The following is an 18,362-nucleotide window of genomic DNA, read 5'->3' on the forward strand; positions in this document are numbered from 1 at the left end:
CTTAATTCACCCTGCTAAGACCTCGATTGAGGATATCGCCGCGGCCCTGGCTCAGCCTGTGGAGGCTACACCAGTGGAGGCGACCTCAGGACCCAGAGTCTCCCTGCCATCGCGGAGGTAGTCGTCTTTTAGGCCCATTGAGAAGACCCCCACGAAGTCCTCGTTGGAAAAGGTGGGGGAGGGGCAGGTGGCCATCGTGGATATGGACACGACCTCTGAAGAAGAGCTCATCGAATTCGTGGAAGAGGCCCATCCCATTGGGAGGGATCCTGACAAGGGCGACGACGAGAGTGACAGTGTCGCCGACGAGGCTCCTCAAGAGCCCTCGCGCCCATCGTTTCCGGCACTGCAGGACACTTCGGCGGCCATTTTGTCAGCGATTCAGTCCTTATGCTCCGAGATAAGGACAAGGTTGCCCCTGCCCCCGACGGAGGTACCTGAGCCAGACCCAACGGGGGAACCGGAGCCAGGACCTTCGGAAAGTCCACCGCATAAGAGGAGGACGCATCCTACGCGACCTCTCCCACCTCTGCGGCCTGCTCTGCCTTCCCCCGGTCTACTACCCACGGGGATGATACAGGCACGGACACGGCTACGACAGGTACAGATGACGACAGAGGCGACGATGGGACGTGTCCCCCGTCGCCCTCTGCTCGGGCATCCCCGCCCGTCGAGATTGGATCCTTTCATGCCATGATTTCCAGGGCATCCAAGCTCTTCCAGCTCTGCCCAGAAGAGAAGAAGGAAGGGTTCCTTTACCAACGGCTCAAGGCTAAAAGGAAGACGGTCCTCACCGTACCGCTTCTTGATGACATCTGGGATGAGGGGCTCTCCCTCCTCAAGAACCCTGCCACGGCGCCGGCAAAGAGGGACCGGTACGAGAAGAAGTACCGGGTCCCCGACGCTGCCCCCTTGTGCCGTCGGGCGCAACCTACCCCGGATTCGGTCGTCTCAGCGGCGGCAAAGAAGAAAGCTGGGGCAGCATCGGCCTCGACATCCACTTCCCAGCCGGACGGTGAGGGCAGGAAGCTGGACACGATGGGACGACGGATCATCCCATCCGCAGCGACGACTATCGAGGCGGCCAACGCCCTGGCTATCGTAGCCCGCTACGACAGGGAGTTGTGGTTCAAAATCGCCCCTCTGTTGGACTTCCTTCCGGGCGCCAAAAGGGCTGAGGCCCTTGAAATCCTACAGGAAGGTGAGATTGCTTCGGACCATGCCATCACGGTGGCAACGGACATCGCCGACACCGGTTTCCGACAGTTGGCCAACAGCGTTTGCTTGAGACGACGAGGATGGCTCAAGGCCACGGATTTCCACCAGGATTTACAAACCAAGGTTTTGGACATGTCCTTCGACGGGAACAACCTGTTTGGGAAGGCGGTTGATGAGTCCCTTCAGGCCATCAAGACAGACACAGAGACTGGGAGTGCAGACACAGCACTGGGAGTGCTCGAACAGCGATGGCCGTCCTTTCGGAGCTCCGGAGGCAGACAAGGTGCCTCCAAGGGTTCCGGCAGTGGCTCCTCCACGTACCGCCAAGCGGCAAGATCTTCGTCCCAGGAAGCCTACAGGGGACGCGGCAAGTCAGGTGGTGCCCGTCGTCGTCGACAGGGAGGTCAAGGAGGCAAGGCGGCCTCCAAACAAGATTGAACAGACCGTGGAGTCGGGCCCCCGCCTAAGCACCCCGGTGGGAGGCCGGCTGGCGAGGTTCGTCAGCGTGTGGGAGTCCATCTCCACCGACCGTTGGGTGCTGGACGCCCTGGCCGAAGGGCACGCCCTCGAGTTTCAGAAGAAGTGCACTCGCGTTCCACCCGTGGCCAGGAAGGAAAATCACGTCCCTCAACTACTGTTGGAAGTAAGGGCGATGCTCAAGAAGGGTGCCATCGAGCTCGTCCCAAAGAGGCTTCGGGGCTCCGGAGTTTACTCAAGGTACTTCCTCGTAAAAAAGAAGACAGGAGGATAGTGTCCCATCCTGGACCTGCGACAACTGAACAAGTAGGCACAGAAGTTCCGGATGGTCACCCTCCAGCACGTGCTGGGACAGCTGGAGCAGGGCGATTTCCTGTCGTCGTTGGACTTGGAGGATGCGTACTTCCACATCCCCATTCTAAAGACACCGAAAGTTCCTCAGGTTCGTGGTCCAAGGGCGGCACTACCAGTTCAAGGCCCTCCCGTTCGGATTGAAGTCGGCACCCAGGGTGTTCACCAAGTGCCTCGTACCGGTGGCGGCGCGGCTGCGCCTACAGGGGATCCACGTCTACCCCTACCTGGACGACTGGCTCATCCGGGCAAGGACAAGGGAGCTCGCCGTGGAGCACACTGCGAAGACCGTCCAGCTGCTCACGGACCTGGGATTCTCCATCAACTTTCCAAAATCCCACCTGGTTCCGTCGCAAGTCTCCCTGTTCCTGGGAGCCAAGCTCGACAGTGGCGTGGCTGGCCTCCCCGTCGGAGGAAAGGACCAGGACCATTCTGGGCAAGGTGCAGCGTCTGCTGGCCACAGACATTGCCAGGGTAAGATCTATCAAGTCCCTCCTCGGGATGATGTCCTCCTGCATTTATCTGGTGCGCCTTTGCAGGCTTTGGATGCGCCCCTTGCAAGAATTCCTCGACGCCTGCTGGGTCCAGTCGACGGGCAGCTTCGAGGACAGGATCCCTCTCAACGAGACGTTCCGTCAGGCGATCCGGTGGTGGGGTTCCCGCTCCCATCTGTCGGCGGGCACAGACTTTCAGACCCCAGCTCACCAGGTGACGACGGACGCCTCCCTGGAAGGTTGGGGAGCGCACTCCGGAGATCTTCACGCGAGAGGCCTTTGGCTCCCGGAGGAGAAGTCACTCCACATCAACATCTTGGAGCTCCGCGCAGTGTTCTGGGCCCTCAGGTCCTTTCTTCCGTCCCTCAAGGGCAAGGTGGTGAGGATCTTCACTGACAACACCACCACGATGTTCTACATCCGAAAGCAGGGCGGAACCAGATCCCCGGCCCTATCCAAGGATGCCCAGGATCTGTGGCATTGGGCCGTCGCCCAAGGGATGTTTCTGGTGCCTCTTCATCTGGCAGGAATAAAATAAACACGATCGCTGACTCACTCAGCAGGGAGCTGCGCTCGTGCCACGAGTGGGAACTACGCCAGGATAAGTGGATCGACTCTTCCGACGATGGGGCGAACCCCAAATCGATCTCAGGGCGACGAATTCCAAGTGCCGGAGGTTCGCAAGCAGGTTCCCCCAGCCGAGGAGCATGGGCGATGCTTTCTCGTTCCCCTGGGACGGCCTATTTCTTTATGCGTTCCCTCTGCTGCCGTTGCTGCTCCGGCTCATCAACCAGCTCAAGAGGTCCCGGTGCAGGATGATCCTCGTCGCACCGGCGTGGCCGAGACAGATCTGGTTCCCGGACCTTCTGGACTTGTCAACGTCCACACCAGTCAAGCTGCCGACGGACGCAGACCTTCTCTCCAGAGAAGGAGGTGCCATTCTTCACCACAACCCGGAGTCGCTGAACTTGCAGGCCTGGCTCCTGCAGCACTAGAGTTTGGAGGGTATGACATCCCGGCCGACTGCAGAGAGGTTCTTGCAAAGGCCAGGGCGTCCTCAACTCTCAAATGCTACGGACATAAATGGAAGAGGTGCCGTGCACAGAAGATTAACCCTCTGCGGATTACGGCACCTCAAGTACTGCTGTACCTATTATCGCTGGCCAAAGCTGGACTGGCTCACGCCTCCATCAAAATACATCTGGCTGCAATCTCCCGATATACCAGGACTACGGGACGGGCGTCCTTGTGGTCTCATTGCCTGGTGAAAGATTTCATGAAGGGACTATTCCGATCATTCCTGCCGGTGAAGGCTCATGCCCCGGCGTGGGAGCTTAATGTGGTGCTGACCAGGCTCATGGGGGCCCCATTCGAGCCTGTGCATTCGGCGCCTTTGAAGTTCCTGTCATGGAAGACAGCTTTCCTCGTGGCCATCACCTCCGCACGACAAGTGGGAGAGATCCAGGCCCTATCTTGCAAGCCTCCATACTTGACTTTTCATGACATGAGGGTGGTGCTGAGGACGCACCACCTCAACAAGCCCTTGGTGTTGCCAGTTTTCTTCCCGTCGCCTTCGTCGCCGGCCGAGAGGACTTTGCACTCGCTGGATGTAGCTAGAGCGCTGAAGTTCTACGTGGACCGCACGAAGAGTTTTCGGAAGACGTCACAGCTGTTTGTGAACTTTGGGACTGTGAATCAAGGGAAGGCTCTCTCGAAGACTTCCATTTCCAGATGGCTCTCCGGCTGCATCATGCACTGTCACCGGTTGGCAAACCGACTGCTGCCCGGCCGTCCGAGAGCCCATTCGACCAGAGTGATCGCTGCTACCACGGCGTTCCTGTCTGGTGTGCCCCTGCTGGACATCTGCAGGGCCGCGACGTGGAGGTCGACGCACACCTTCACGAGATTCTACTACGTCAATCGGGACTCCAGGGAGGAGTCCAGGGTCGGCCAAGCAGTGCTGCGCCTAAGGTGAGCCTGGTGAGGAGGTAAGAGATGCTTAATGTTGAGTTGTTGTATTGCTTAATGTTGAGCCTGTTGCCACGTCCCGTGGTTGTGCATGTGTGTACTGCTATGTATTCTCTTATTCATGAGCATGTGAATCCATGCCAGACCCCATGCTGGAGAAGGAACAAGTTACTTATCTGTAACTGTTGTTCTCCAGCATGGGTCTGGCATGGATTCACATGCGAACCTCCCGCCTACCCCTCTGCGGCTCTTCTCTTGGTCATACTGCCACTTTACGTGCTACCAAATCTGAGGATGGCTGCCAGAGGCGGGGCTTAGGGAGAGGGCAGTCATTGGCTGGGGGCAGTATGACCCAGAGACCAGTGATTGGTTACTACTAAGAAAGACAGATCAGAAACAAAACTGATACTGATTTATTTTCTATACCGAGGATTCCCGGCCTGACGACGGGGAATATTCATGAGCATGTGAATCCATGCTGGAGAACAACAGTTACAGGTAAGTAACTTGTTCCATTTCCGACACAGAGCTTGGTGCTTTATGCCGCGATGGAAGCGTCCCAAGACATGGGACAGCCATTCGAGGGGGCTCTGAGCACTTGGTGAGAGTTAGTCTATGGGGGAAGCTTCAGTTCACAGCCATCGAGGAATATCCCTTTTAGTCTGCAGGAGAGCGAAAACCCAATGGTAATACCCAATTAGACCTGCATGAGGGAATGGCGAAAGATTGAGGTATGAGGCCAATTGACCCACAACTTTGTAATTTAACGCCAATGCCACTAAGGGAATGATTCACTGCCATGCTTCCAAGTATAGTAACGAAGGAGCTGGGCATGTAGGTATGGGCACCCCCACATGGAGCCCAATGTGCCATGTGCACAACACATGTCCATCCCTGTCAATGAACCAGAGAATAGTTTGGTGAACCAACTGCACCAGGCTGACCCAGGTGAGGTAGAAACCGGAACATGCTTTATTGTCTCTTAGTTACATAGTTTAGATCAGAAAGTAGGAGAAATCTGTCAGCCTCCACCCTGGTTCCTTGCCCAGCTCAAGTGCCAACCGTTGGTTCATCGAACTCTCTAGTGCCCCAACACTCCAAGCTCCACATGAGCATTCTACAAGTCCCTGCACACACTCAGTCAACCATACATACATACATACATACATACATACATACATACATACATACATACATACATACATACATACATACAAGCTACAACACATCTCCCCCCTTTGAACAACCACGAGAAACACAACACCCCCACAATCATGCTAGGACTACAAACAAAAAACGCTATAACTCCTTCTACCCTGGCCTGCCATGCCCGGGTTTCGGTGCTGCCACCACCAAGCACAGTCCTTGCCACAAAAGACAAACAAAACAAAACCACAAACTAAACCTTCCTAAACTAAACTCCTTCCGCCAGGACTGCCACCCCTGGCCACAGGTCTGCCACACCTGAGCACAAACCAATGTCCAGAGTGACGCACCTTACCTACCTAAAAGGCGTTGCGACAATCTTGTAAACTAACGCAATGGCCAAACCAATTGTCCTAAAACATGCCAACAAAATTCCAAACGCAACAAACATACCCACAACTACCATGCCTCATCCCTTCTCCCCTGAAGAAAAACATGAAAAAAAAGATTAATCTAGCAAAAATGACACACAAAACAAAGACCACAAAATTACATACGCAACCACAAAAGGAAGAGTGGGGCGCGAATATGCATGGCAAAAAAAAATATGCACAGCTGTAAATACCAAAACAAAAACCCTACCAAGATGAAAAACAGTAGTGCTATAAAAATCAAAATTTGCAAAAACATCCACACACAACAAAAGATGGGAAAACTGTGGAGCAGTCTGATAACTCCAAATTAACACATTAGGTAATTTCAATGCACATAAAATTCAATAAACCCATGCAGTGTGTGGATCTACCTGATGCAATCCAAATTGACCACCACTTCACACCAAAAGAACACTGTCCTACAATCTGTGTGCCCTCCACAACAATTAAAAACCAAATTTAGGGAGCCACCAGGGGGCGCAGAGATGTTCTGAAGCATCTATGTCGGTCTCCCTCACTGGATGTAGATTTTTGGACCTGGGCCCCCCCCCCGAAACCTCCAGAGGTGACACCCAGACCCCCTGTGTGTTGTCTGAACCCCCAGAGTACGTGGGGAGCTGGGTCCAGAGTCTCGGAGGGGAGTGGTGCCGGAAATCCGGCCTGGGGAACCTGGAGGCGAAATTCCTGCCTTTAGCTGCCGGAGCCGTGGCTGGGTGAATAGCTGCCCCGGAGTGGTGTTGCAGTGAGGGTGCCTCGGAGGCACTGGGACTTTGCCTGCCCCCTGAGTTGTCGGCGTGCGGGGATGTGTTTGTTCTGGAGCTGGTCACCCTCCCCGGATCTGAGGCCTGTGGCGAGCCTGGTGTGGGCCGGAGGGGGTGGGAGCTGAAAAGGAGTGAGCCTACTGCTGGCCGTGGTACGCCCTGTGCACCCCCTCGCCATGGGTCTGATTTGAGCCCTGTGGGACTTGGGCTGCGGGGGGAGCGCTGCAGGCCCCCTACCCTTGGAGGACCTGTGTGTGAGTGGTTCGAGCGGAGGAGGAGCTTCGAGGGACTGGCTGAGTTGTGCCCAGCTGTGTTGGAGGGGTGCGGTGGCTGGTGGGAGCTCCTGGGTTAGGAGCGGTGAAGAGTAGGGCCGGGCTGTGGGATTCGGAGTGCCCCCCACCCCGCCTCCCACTGTGGGCCTGACAGGAGTTTGGAGCCGTCTATAGAGGAGCTGCCTTTGTCTCCCCTTGCCCCATGGCATCCCAGCACCCTGTTGATATGTGAAGTCTTCACTTGGGGGCCCTGGAGAGGAAGGCCTTTTGAGGAACTTGTGCTGGTTTTGCTGGCGGAGCCCTGCAGAGTCTACTGTGGCGAGCCTGGTGCGGGCCGGAGGGTGTGAGAGTTGAGGAGGGGCGGGTGGCACTGCCTCACTTGGTGCACCCCGTGCCCCCACCATTGTCGCAAGCCTGTTTGGAGCCCTGTGGAACTGGACTACGGGGGGGTCGCTGCAATCCTCCTGCCCTCGGAGGACCTGTGAGTAAGTAGTTTGAGCAGGGTAGGAGCTGCGAGGGACCTGTGGAGTTTTGTCCCGCTGCGTTGGTGGTGTGCAGTGCGGTGGCTGGTGGGGGCTCCTGTGTTAGGAGCGGTGAAGATTCGGGCTGGGCTGTGGAACCCGGAATGCCCTGTGCGCCCCGCCTCCCGCCGCGGACCTGGTTGGAGTTTGGAGCCGTTCTTTGAGGAGCTGCTATTGTCTCCCCTTGCCCCCATGAGACCCCAGTGTCTTCTTGACCTGTGAAGCTTCCCCCTGGGGCCCCGGAGAGGAAGGCCTTTTTAGGAATTGGTGCTAGTCTTGCTGGCGGAGCCTTGCGGTGTCCACTGGAGTAGAACTGTTGCGGTGGTCTCCACAGGGTCTGGGGACCAGAGTCGCCATAGCTCCACCTTGTTAGTGGCCCTTCCCCTGGAGTGCAGTGGGCTGGGGCCGCTACCTTGGTCTTTGGGGGGGAGGGGTAGGGGGGAAGGGACCTGGCTCGGATGCCGGCGTGATCCAGGGGTGGTGCAGCGACTCTTGGACCCTTTTTTCTCCTCTCCTCTTCCGGCACTCAGCTGCCCAGGCTACATCGGCCCCTCACTCCTTTCAGCCTGCTTCATATTCAAGACTTGGCAACTTGGTCGGGTGGGAGAGGCCGGACCCCCCACTACAGGAGGAGAAAAGGCTTTGTCTGTGGGGGTGGAAGATTCTGGTGTGTCCACCCGTGCCCCGATCCTGTGGTTCCTCGGAGTCTGCCGGGGAGGGGTTGAAGCGATCAAACCTGAAGTTGCAGCTGAACAGGCGGGCCTGGGGGTGTTCATAAGCTCCTGGCATTAACCCTCGCTCAAGGGGTCTTCTCCACTTGTGGTTATTGCTTCAACATGCCCCCACCCGGTCCTGCTGGATTATTTGGTTTGAATTGCCCACAGGGTTCGGTCCTTTTCACCCTTTGAGGGTAGCCTGCCCACTTCAGGTGCTCATGAGCTGGGCCCAGACTCTACAAAAGTTTCACCATTCTTCGGATAACACGATGGAGGCTAGCAGAGCATCTGACCCCACGCAGCCAGAAAGGATAGATGCCCAGACGGTCAACAAAAACATTACCGCTATTCTGGAGGAGATTCGAGGCTTCAGGATGGATATTGGTAAGAGGCTGGATACCCTGGACAAGAAAGTGGACTCGCTGGACGATCGCATCAAAGCGCTTGAGACAAACCAGATGTCGGTTGACACCTTGGAAACCTGCGCCTGTCGGAATTGGAACGGAGAGAAGAGAAGTGCATATTAAAGCTTGATGACCTGGAAAACAGGCAGCGTCATAGCAACTTAAAGTTTTTGGGGATTCCGGACCGGGAAGGGGAGACGCAGTCCAACATTCTCAGAACAGTCAATGAGATTATTAGCAAACTGTTCAATGACTCGAACACCAAAGAGCCGACCATAGACAGAGTTTATAGGGCGGGTGCCCCTGCCAGTGGTCCCAGGTCCATCTTCATGCGCTTCAACTATTATGCAGAGAAGTGTAAGATCCTTGAGCTGGCCCGCAGGAGGGGGCCTGTCGAGTGGGGGTGTGCAAACATTTCTATTTACCAGGACCTTTCGGCTGTCACCCTAGCGAGGAGACGACTTTGTTCCCCTCAAACGAGATGGCTCCAACCTAAGGGGGTTTGGTACAGGTGGGGCCATCCCTTTTCTCTTTCTTTTGAGTATGAGGGTTATAAATACTCCCTGGTGACGGAGGATGACATCCGGAGAGTGACCTGGGAACTCCTGGGAGACTCAGCCCCAGAGAGCAATCGGGAGGTCAAGGAAGCCGAGGCGGGGCCTTCGCAGGTCTCAAATGGTCGTGAATTGGTTTTCCGGAGAGAAGACTGGTCTGGGGGAATAGAACATTTTGGCGGGTGGCCCAGCCTTCCCCTGGGTCTGAAGCTAAATGAGGAGGTGGTTGGTAGTCAGTTGTGGGGTGTGGCGGGAATCTTGACCCAAATGGTTGGTAGTCTTGCCGGGAGGTGTTCCCTTGTTTCTCCGAGTTTAGAATGGAGGCTCCGGGAGTCGTATGGAGGCTAAGCAGCAATGAGAAAGACCATGGTAGTATGTTTGATGCTGTTTCTTCTTGTAGGGGCTGCCCATGGGTCCGGGGGTATTAGGCAGGTTCACTCTTTGGACGAGTTTGGTTTGGGGTGGGGGGCTCTTGTTATGGGTGTTATTGTCTTGGTGAGTCCGGTGGAGGAGGATGCAGGTGGTCTGGCCTGGCGACTATGTCCTCGTCGTTCGGTGTCCAGGTGCTCGGGGTTGAGTGGGGAGGGGGGGATTTTTTGTGGGGTTAGTTCTTTGGGGTTGCCTTGTATGTTTGCTAGGTTTTGAAGGTTTTTTTGAATTCATGGGTGCCTTAGAGGCCACGTTTGGCTAACTGGCACAGCAGGAAGCACGGGGCAGTGTAGGATCCCCCAGGGGATTTGTGGGAGAGGCTCCCTTTTCAGTGGTTGATGCGTCTCACTCACTAACTGTGTGGTCCTTAAATGAACGGGGGTTAAATTTGCCCACTAAAAGGTCATTGGTGATTAGGGAGTTCAACAGGCTCCAGCTCCACTTTTTATTTCTACAGGAGACGCACTGGATTAAGTGGAAGGAACCGAAATTTAGAGCTCGGGCCCTACCTTTACTCCCAGAGCTCCGATCATGAGGGTCGATATATTATGGTTAGGGGGATGGTGAGGGGTAGGACGGTGACCTTGGTGTGCATCTATGCCCCGAATGAGGCACAAGATGTATTCTGGGAAGGGATGAAGGAGAAGATTATGGGTTTCTCGGAGGGTATTCTTTTGGTGGGGGGGGGGGGGGATTTTAATGTGGTTCTCTGTCCTGAGAGGGATAGGAAGTTGGCCAACCCAGGTGCCGATCTGGCCTTCAGAGGAAGCTGGCAGCCACCTTTTGTAGGGTTAATGGGGATCTGGGGTTGTTGGACTCACAGTGGAGCAGGGTCATTCTTCTCTAAGCCTCACGCGACACTTTCCAGGATAGATTACATCCTGATAGATTTGTTGCTCCGAGAGAATGTATCGGACTTTGGGGTAGAAAGCATTCCGTGGTCTGACCATGATTTAGTTAGGGTCTGTTTGGGAGTCCCTTCTCCCCCCTCATCTGGAAGTCGGTGGTCGTGCAATGACTCCCTTCTGCAGGATAAGGAATTGAGGCAGTCTCTCTTGGGCGCCATTAGAGTATTTTGCTATTAAAGATACGGAGTGCGGCGTGGTGGGCATCTCGGGGGGGGGGGGGTGGGGGGTTTGGGAGGCGTTCAAAGCTACCATCAGGGGGACCCTCATGGAGATGGGTGCGCAGAGGAAGAGGAAAGGGGCCATTGAGGAGAAAAAACTTAGGGCGAAGATTGCTTCCATTCAGCCAGGGGGGAGATTGAGGTCGCAGATGTTCCCAGGTTAGTGGGCAGAGCTGCAGCTGTTATGGTCAAAGCTTAAAGCTCTCTTGGTAGGTCAGACGGAGAGGAAGCTTGCCTTTTTAAAGCAGAGGTATATGCAGAGGGGTGAAAAAGCAGACAGGATATTGGCTTGGAGGTTGAGGGAACTCTGAAACAATAGGAGGGTGGATGTCATCTGGACCAGTGAGGGAGAGAAGGTCATTGAGGATGACGGGATAGCGGAGCAATTTCGGCAATACTATGAGCATCTTTATTCCTTGCGTTATACAGGGGATGGTACCGATATTGATCAGTTCTTGGATTCTCTTCCCATCCCTTGCCTTCCCCCCGAGAGGGCTGACCCCCTGGAAGTCCCTATCACGCCGTAGGAAATAATAGATACTATCTCCTCGCTGAAAGGGGGCACTACGCCTGGTGATGACGGATTCACGGTTCGTTTCTTTAAAACTTTTCTCTCGGTCCTGGCTCAGTTTATGGCTAAAATGTTTCATTCTGTGCTGGTCATGGGGGCTATAATGTCCGCCCTGGTCGTGGTTCTTCCGAAGGACGGGAAAGACCCTACCCATTGTCAATCTTATCGTCCAATAACTCTTAACACTGATGTTAAAATACTGGCCAAACTCCTTGCTAACAGGCTTGCTAAGCATCTTCCAACACTGGTGCATGGCGACCAAGTCGGTTTTATTTCTGGTAGGCAAGGGGCAGATAACGTGAGAAAGACACTGGATCTCATGCATGAAGTCTCGAAGTGGGACGTGGAGGCCTATCTGTTCTTATTGGACTCAGAAAAGGCCTTCGACCGTGTTGAATGGCCTTACATGGGCAAGGTGCTGCAGAAAATGGGCTTGGGGGGGCAGGTTCTGTGGCTGGGTCTCAGCCCTGTACAACGGCCCCATGGCAAGGACATTGGTTAATGGTTCCATTTTGTCGTCTCTGCTCCTCTCAAGAGGCACCCATCAGGGGTGCCCCCTGTCTCCTCTACTATATGCCCTGGCAATGGAGCCTTTGGCTATTGCGATTAGGGTGGACTGGGGAATCTCCGGGGTTCGATGTGGCAAACTTGAATTTAAATTATCCCTTTTCACCGACGACATCCTGGCCTATTTGACTAATCTCCATGATTCTCTTCCCCGTCTCTTTGAGCTCATCAGAATTCACGGTTCTTTTTCAGGGCTTAAGGTCAATGTATCTAAATCCAGCATAATGCCAATGGGTGGTGGAGATACAGAAATCAGAGGGAAATCTGAGGTGCAGGGAATGAGAATAGAATGGGTGTCCACTGTATATTTAGGCGCTTCTATTCCCAGGGACCTTTGCAAGCTTTTTGAATCCAATTTTCCCCCTCTTGGTGAAAATCAGTAGGGACCTGGTACGCTGGTCCCCCCTCACTCTCTCGTGGTTTGGCCGCATGGTTACAATTAAAATGAACGTCCTGCCCTGGCTCTTATACCTCTTCTCCGCCCTTCCGATTGTGATCCCGGAAGCCTTCTTTAGGGTGTTGCAGGCTCATGTTCTCCGGTTCATCTGGAATGGCAAAAGGGCCAGAGTTAAGGTCTCGACCTTAACTCTTCCGAAAGAGTGTGGGGGTTTTGGTCTACCGGACTTTAGGTTCTACCATAAGGCAGCCCAGTTGCGAGTACTGTTAGAACATACGAGAGATGATATGAAGAGCTATTGGGCTTACATTTGAAGATGTCCATGCCCATCCGAAGAAAGTTAGGGACCTCCTCTGGGCTCCCCCTAAATCCCTTCCTTTGCATCTCAAGAACCATCCAACCCTTGCCGTTTTATGGGCGTTGTGGAAGCCAGATAAGGACAATAAGCAGCTCTCTTCCTGGCCTTCGTCCCTGACATCTCTTTGGGGTCCTCCTTTTGATCTTGGCTCTAGGGGGTTTTGTCATTCCCACGACTGGTCGGATAGGGGGTTGGAGAGGGAGGGGGTCAGCTCTTCGCTAGAGTATCTTCATTGAATACGACCAACTGTCGGAAGCATTGGGGGATAATCAGGTTTCGGTTTTTGACAACTTCTGCCTTAAGGGGATCCTCACCCATCCTAGGTGGCTGGCTAGCCTGTCTCGCCCCCTCACCCCGTTCTAGAGAGTCGTTGCAGAGTCCATGTCTCGAAAGGGTTCCCTCTCTAGGATTTACAGCCATCTCATCACAGCCAATTTGGAGGGTAGGCAGGCATTTAAGCGGCTTTGGGAGGAAAGGCTGGGAATAGCCCTTGAGGAACCAACTTGGAGAGCAATCTTTAGGTCCATTTTCTCGGGGTCTTTGTATACTTCGGCCACGGAGCATGGCTTCAAAGTGCTTAATTCTTGGCACCTGCCACCCTGGCTAGGATGTTTGAGGGTGTGTCCCCGTTATGCCCCAGAATGTGCTTGCAGCGCGGTACCTGGTTCCATTTGTGGTGGGAATGTCCGGTCATCCAGGTGTATTGGGCTGAGAGTTACGCTCACCTGGCTCCCACAGAGGCGTCGGTCGGACCCGGACTGCTGCGGACTCCACCCTCGTGATGCGTAGTGCAGCGATGACTGACTGGATCTGCCCTCCTAATCTTATCTGCTTTGCCCGTAGAAATATTCTCCTACAAGTGGAGAGATAGATTTAGCCACTTGTGGATTCAAGTGATAGCACCCCCACTGTCCTTCCCACTAATCACCTCTGAAGCGCCCTCAGCAATCTCACCTTATATTCTTGAAGGATGAGCCCTCCATCCTGCGAAGCACGCAGGGGCGCGTTGATGACCAGTTACTTCACTGGCCTGAAGATATTGGAAGAGTTGTAGACGAATCCTGACTCCAAAAGGTCCTGGCGAAGAGCCGTAAGTATATAGTTTGTAAGAGTTCAAAATGTTTGGAATTCACTCCTGTCCAATTCCTCTTTTATCTTGCAGCTTTGACCCAATAAGAAGATTGAGAGCTGAAAGCACTCCGGTAAAAGTCTGCGTTACCCAAACCTGTCCGGTAAATAATGCCAAGGGTTAAACTTGCTGCGTTCTCCTTATCTTACAGGTGCGGCATTAGAAGATGTGGCTTGCTGATGAATTATACCTCCGGCGGTAAAATCAGGTAAGCATATGGCGGCTAAAGAGATTGTCTCTGTCTGTTCTCTCTGCTCACCTTGTTGTTTCTTGTCCCCCTTAGGTGCCGGGATTCGGCGATGTAAAGATGGAGACAGTGCCGGATCGAAGAGCTGCTGCGTGGAACGCTGAGTATGGCGCAGCGCTGCTGCTGGCAATGCGACACGTTTAAAACAGTCTTTCCTCTGGTTTGAAGATGCGATGAATCTGGAATTAGGTAAGAAATCAGGTAATACTCTTGTTCTAATCTTTGCTTCTTTCCTTCTTTCTAGGTGCTCCAGGTTCGAGGCGGGCGTGGCAGAAAGCTGGATGCTGCTGCTGGCACGGTGAGCGTTACGCTGCTGGATGCAGAATAACGCGAAGCGTGTGCTGCTCTTCGGGTGTGGTTTAAATATCCCCCAAAGTAGTCCCAGGTAGGTATTCCTCCCCGACCACACCCGAGTAACAAAATAGTCCCTAAGGTAAAGTAGTCCCTTCCAGGCCTTACATGGGCTTGGATCTTCTTGCAGCATGGTCTGTATCAGGTAAGTGTGCACCTATGAGCCTGGTTCGCGGGGACTGATATCCCATATGAGCCTGGCGCCATAGGCGCCAGGACTGAACCCAGACAGCCCCTAGCAGGGGTTGCTGGGTGTTCTCAAGGCGACATGATACCTGCTCCCGGGGCTGATGGACGTGGTCTGGATGCCCAGGGGTATGCATCATGACACTGAGCTGCTAAGTTGGATCAGGGATATAGTGGGCATGGCTCCCTCCCTCCTCCCCATGGAAATTCTCTTGAGTACTTCCATGCCGGATTCCGAGCAGTATGCCTTCCGAAGGGTAGTTGGGGCAATGTTGAGGGAGGGGAATCTTGCTCTCGCTCAAAAATGGAAAGGTTCTTGTGCTCCTTCCAAGACTGAGTGGCTTGCCAGGCTGTGGTCCATCTTCACATATGAAAAACTGTCGGCTATAGCCAAAGATGCAATATCCTTGTTTGTACAGGATTGGTCAGTTGTTCTCCTAAACGATGACTGTGCTGCTATGAGACTGTAAATCCCATGTGTTGCTGGATCGCCCTTGAGTTCCTTTTTGTCGGTTCATTTGTTTACCCGGCGCCCTGGTGGTTGCCCTGACCCCACTATGTCAGTCATTGTGATCTGGTCCTTTTTCGTGCCCTGTTCTGTGCCTTTGTTCTACATACCCATGGTCTGGTTAGTCCTGGCATTGTCATGTGCGGATGGGAGGGGTGTTTCTTGTATTTTTGTACTGGTATTTCTTATTGATGTAACCAGTGGTTACCTGGTGTTCTTTGTTTCATTGCTGAAATACTTAATTAAAACAAAGATAAAAAAACAAAAAATTAAACTGGCGTGCATAAAATACAAAAACCTCCTCCCAAACGCACCGCCTGGCACTACACAAACAAACAAACAAAATACTCCTAACAAAATACTCCAACCTCAACATAGAGGAAAAAGTATGAGCGGTAACCGACAATGCACAAAACTACTGCTATGAGAGCCTCCAACTCCAGATCTCATACGCACAACCTGCAATGAAAACATCTGCAAACCACATAATGGGCCCCTTGCGTCTATCACAACTACTCTACTTACAGGGTTAATTCACTGGAGCACTACTCCTCTAGTGTCCAACCTCCTCCAAAACTATGGGGTTCCTAACAAAGGTGTTGATACTACTGTGAATACTCCTGGCCAGGGTGTATAGGCCAACCCCACATACATGCACGTAACTCCTAAAATGCGAATAACTACTCCACAACATGCAGCTTCTCACACGTCTAAATCCATAAGCGTGAAACACTCCAAATGCACACAACTACTACACACATGTGCTATCTCACACACACGTACCAGAGCTACACAAACATGCTGCCTCCTGAGCGCACCCTTGCATCACATGCTCCCACAATAACACTGCACACGTTCCTAGCATACACAAACTCCAAGTGACAGTCCATAACACAACTTCAGTACAAGCAAAACACACAAATATCATTTCTATTTCCCAATGTGTACATCACATGAAACATGAAAGTGATTACTGACTCCTAATAAACACGTACATTTTCTCCAATAATCTGAGCATTCCTGCATTTTAAAATTCAAAACTCTGTGGACTACACTTCAATTTTATTTAAATATGCAACTTCATCATATAAATGTGCTTCGTGTGTTTCCAAAGTCCTACGCAGTAAAAATGTCATAATAAAAAACTTGATTTGCTTCAATATTTCTCCAAATGTAAGTGCAGTCTGTATCATGCATCTCCAAAAAATATCCCAGTAACCCACGCTACACACATACAACTTCTACCTCCCAATTTGCCCAACAACCCACACTGCACACTCAGCATAAACTTCAAAACACTTGTCAAGAAAGAACAAGTTACTTAGCAACTGGTAACGTTCTTTCGACTGGATGTTCCTCCAACATATTCCACATATTTGACATGTAATGTCCACAGCTGTGCACTTCAGTAACTTTTTCGGCAGAGGGCATCCTGCGTCAATGACGTCGGGTCGATGTCCCTCGAAGGCCTCCGTCAAGGGCGACATCACCGGATGTTATAAATAGGACGCACGGCGCCCATAGCCTCAGTTTAAGTTTTTTCGACCCAGAACGTGTGGCACCAGTCTCAGGCCCGCTTAACTGCACATAGCCTTGCGGAAACGTAAGCTGCAATCGCATAGGAAATTCTCCAGAGGGGCAGGTTGGGAGGGCGTTGTGGAATACATTGGAGGATAATCCAGTCAAAAGAACGTTACCAGTTGGTAAGTAACTTGTTCTTCGAATGGATTGTGTCCTCCAACGTATTCCACATCTTTGACAGACTCCCAAAGCAGTACCAGAAAATGGAGGAGGGGAAACATTTTTAGAATACCCAATCAGATGGTGGAATAAAGAACAGCCTTACCAAAAGCCATATCCTGACCATGGATCGTATCCAGGGAGTAATGTTTAACAAAGGTCTGGAGCGAAGGCCATGTAGCGGCATCACAAATATTCCTAATAAGAACACCCCGCTTGAGGGCGGTGGAAGTAGCCACAGACCTAGTGGAATGAGCTTGCAACCCTTCAGGAAGGTCCTTACCCGCCAATCGGTAACACTCCGTAATGGTGAGGATAATCCACCTAGACAAGGTCTGTTTGGTAACGGCCTGGTCCAATCGGTGTCCAGCATATCCTACAAAGACTTGATTGTTCACTCTGACCCTGGACATCCTAGAAATGTAAAAGCTCAGAGCTCTCCTAGGATCCAACCTATGGAGTCGCTCCTCTCCTTACCAGGATGAGGAGGAGGAGGATAGAAAGAAGGGAGAACCACCTTTTGACTCAAATGAAGTCCAGACACTACATTAGGTAGAAAGGAAGGACGTACCCGCAGTACAACCCTGTCCTTTTGGAACACAGTAAAGGGTGGCTTAAAGGAAAGTGCCTGCAATTCACTCACTCTGCGAGCAGAAGTAACCGCAACCAAGAACACAGTCTTGAAGGACAATAATCTCAAAGGACAAAAGTGCAAAGATTCAAACGGAGCACCCATGAGAAATTTCCAAACCAAATTTAAATCCCAAACCAGCACCTGGAAAGGGGGCGGCAGGAACACAGTCATTTAAGAAATTTAGAAATCAAAGGAATCTTGAAATAAGAACATTCTTCAGAGAACGCTTAAAGATAGACAGCGTCGCCAGGTAACCCTTAATGGTCCCCACTTGACAGCCCAAGAAAGACAAGACCATAGGAATGGAGCACTGAAAAGGATCAACATTTTGTCCTCTGCACCAGTCACAGAACTTACGACAACAGTACAGGGATTTTGTTGCTGGCCGCTTGGCTGAAAGCACCAACTCCATCACGTCATTCGGGATGTCCCAATCCTTATATCTCAACCTTTCAGATACCAAGCATGAAGGTTGAGCGCCTTGACCTCTGGATGGAGAACCTGACCTCCCTCCCGTGAGAGCAGATCCTCTCGGTAGGGAAGACGGTGTGGAGGGCCGATGGACATTTCTAGAAGGTCTGGGTACCACGCTCTCCTGGCCCAATCCGGAGCAATGAGGATCATATGGGAACCGGAGCTTCATAACCTCTGCAAGACTTGAGGAATGACAGGGACTTGAGGAAACGCATACAGCAGCAGGAACGACCAATCCACTACAAAAGCATCTCCTAAGGCTCCTCTCTGAGGAAATTCCCTTGAGCAGAATCTCTTGCACTTCCGGTTGGCACTGGTGGTGAAGAGAT

This window comes from Ambystoma mexicanum, chromosome 13 (assembly GCF_040938575.1).
Source record: "Ambystoma mexicanum isolate Mex_15411 chromosome 13, UKY_AmexF1_1, whole genome shotgun sequence".
NCBI classification, from domain to species: Eukaryota; Metazoa; Chordata; class Amphibia; order Caudata; family Ambystomatidae; genus Ambystoma; species Ambystoma mexicanum.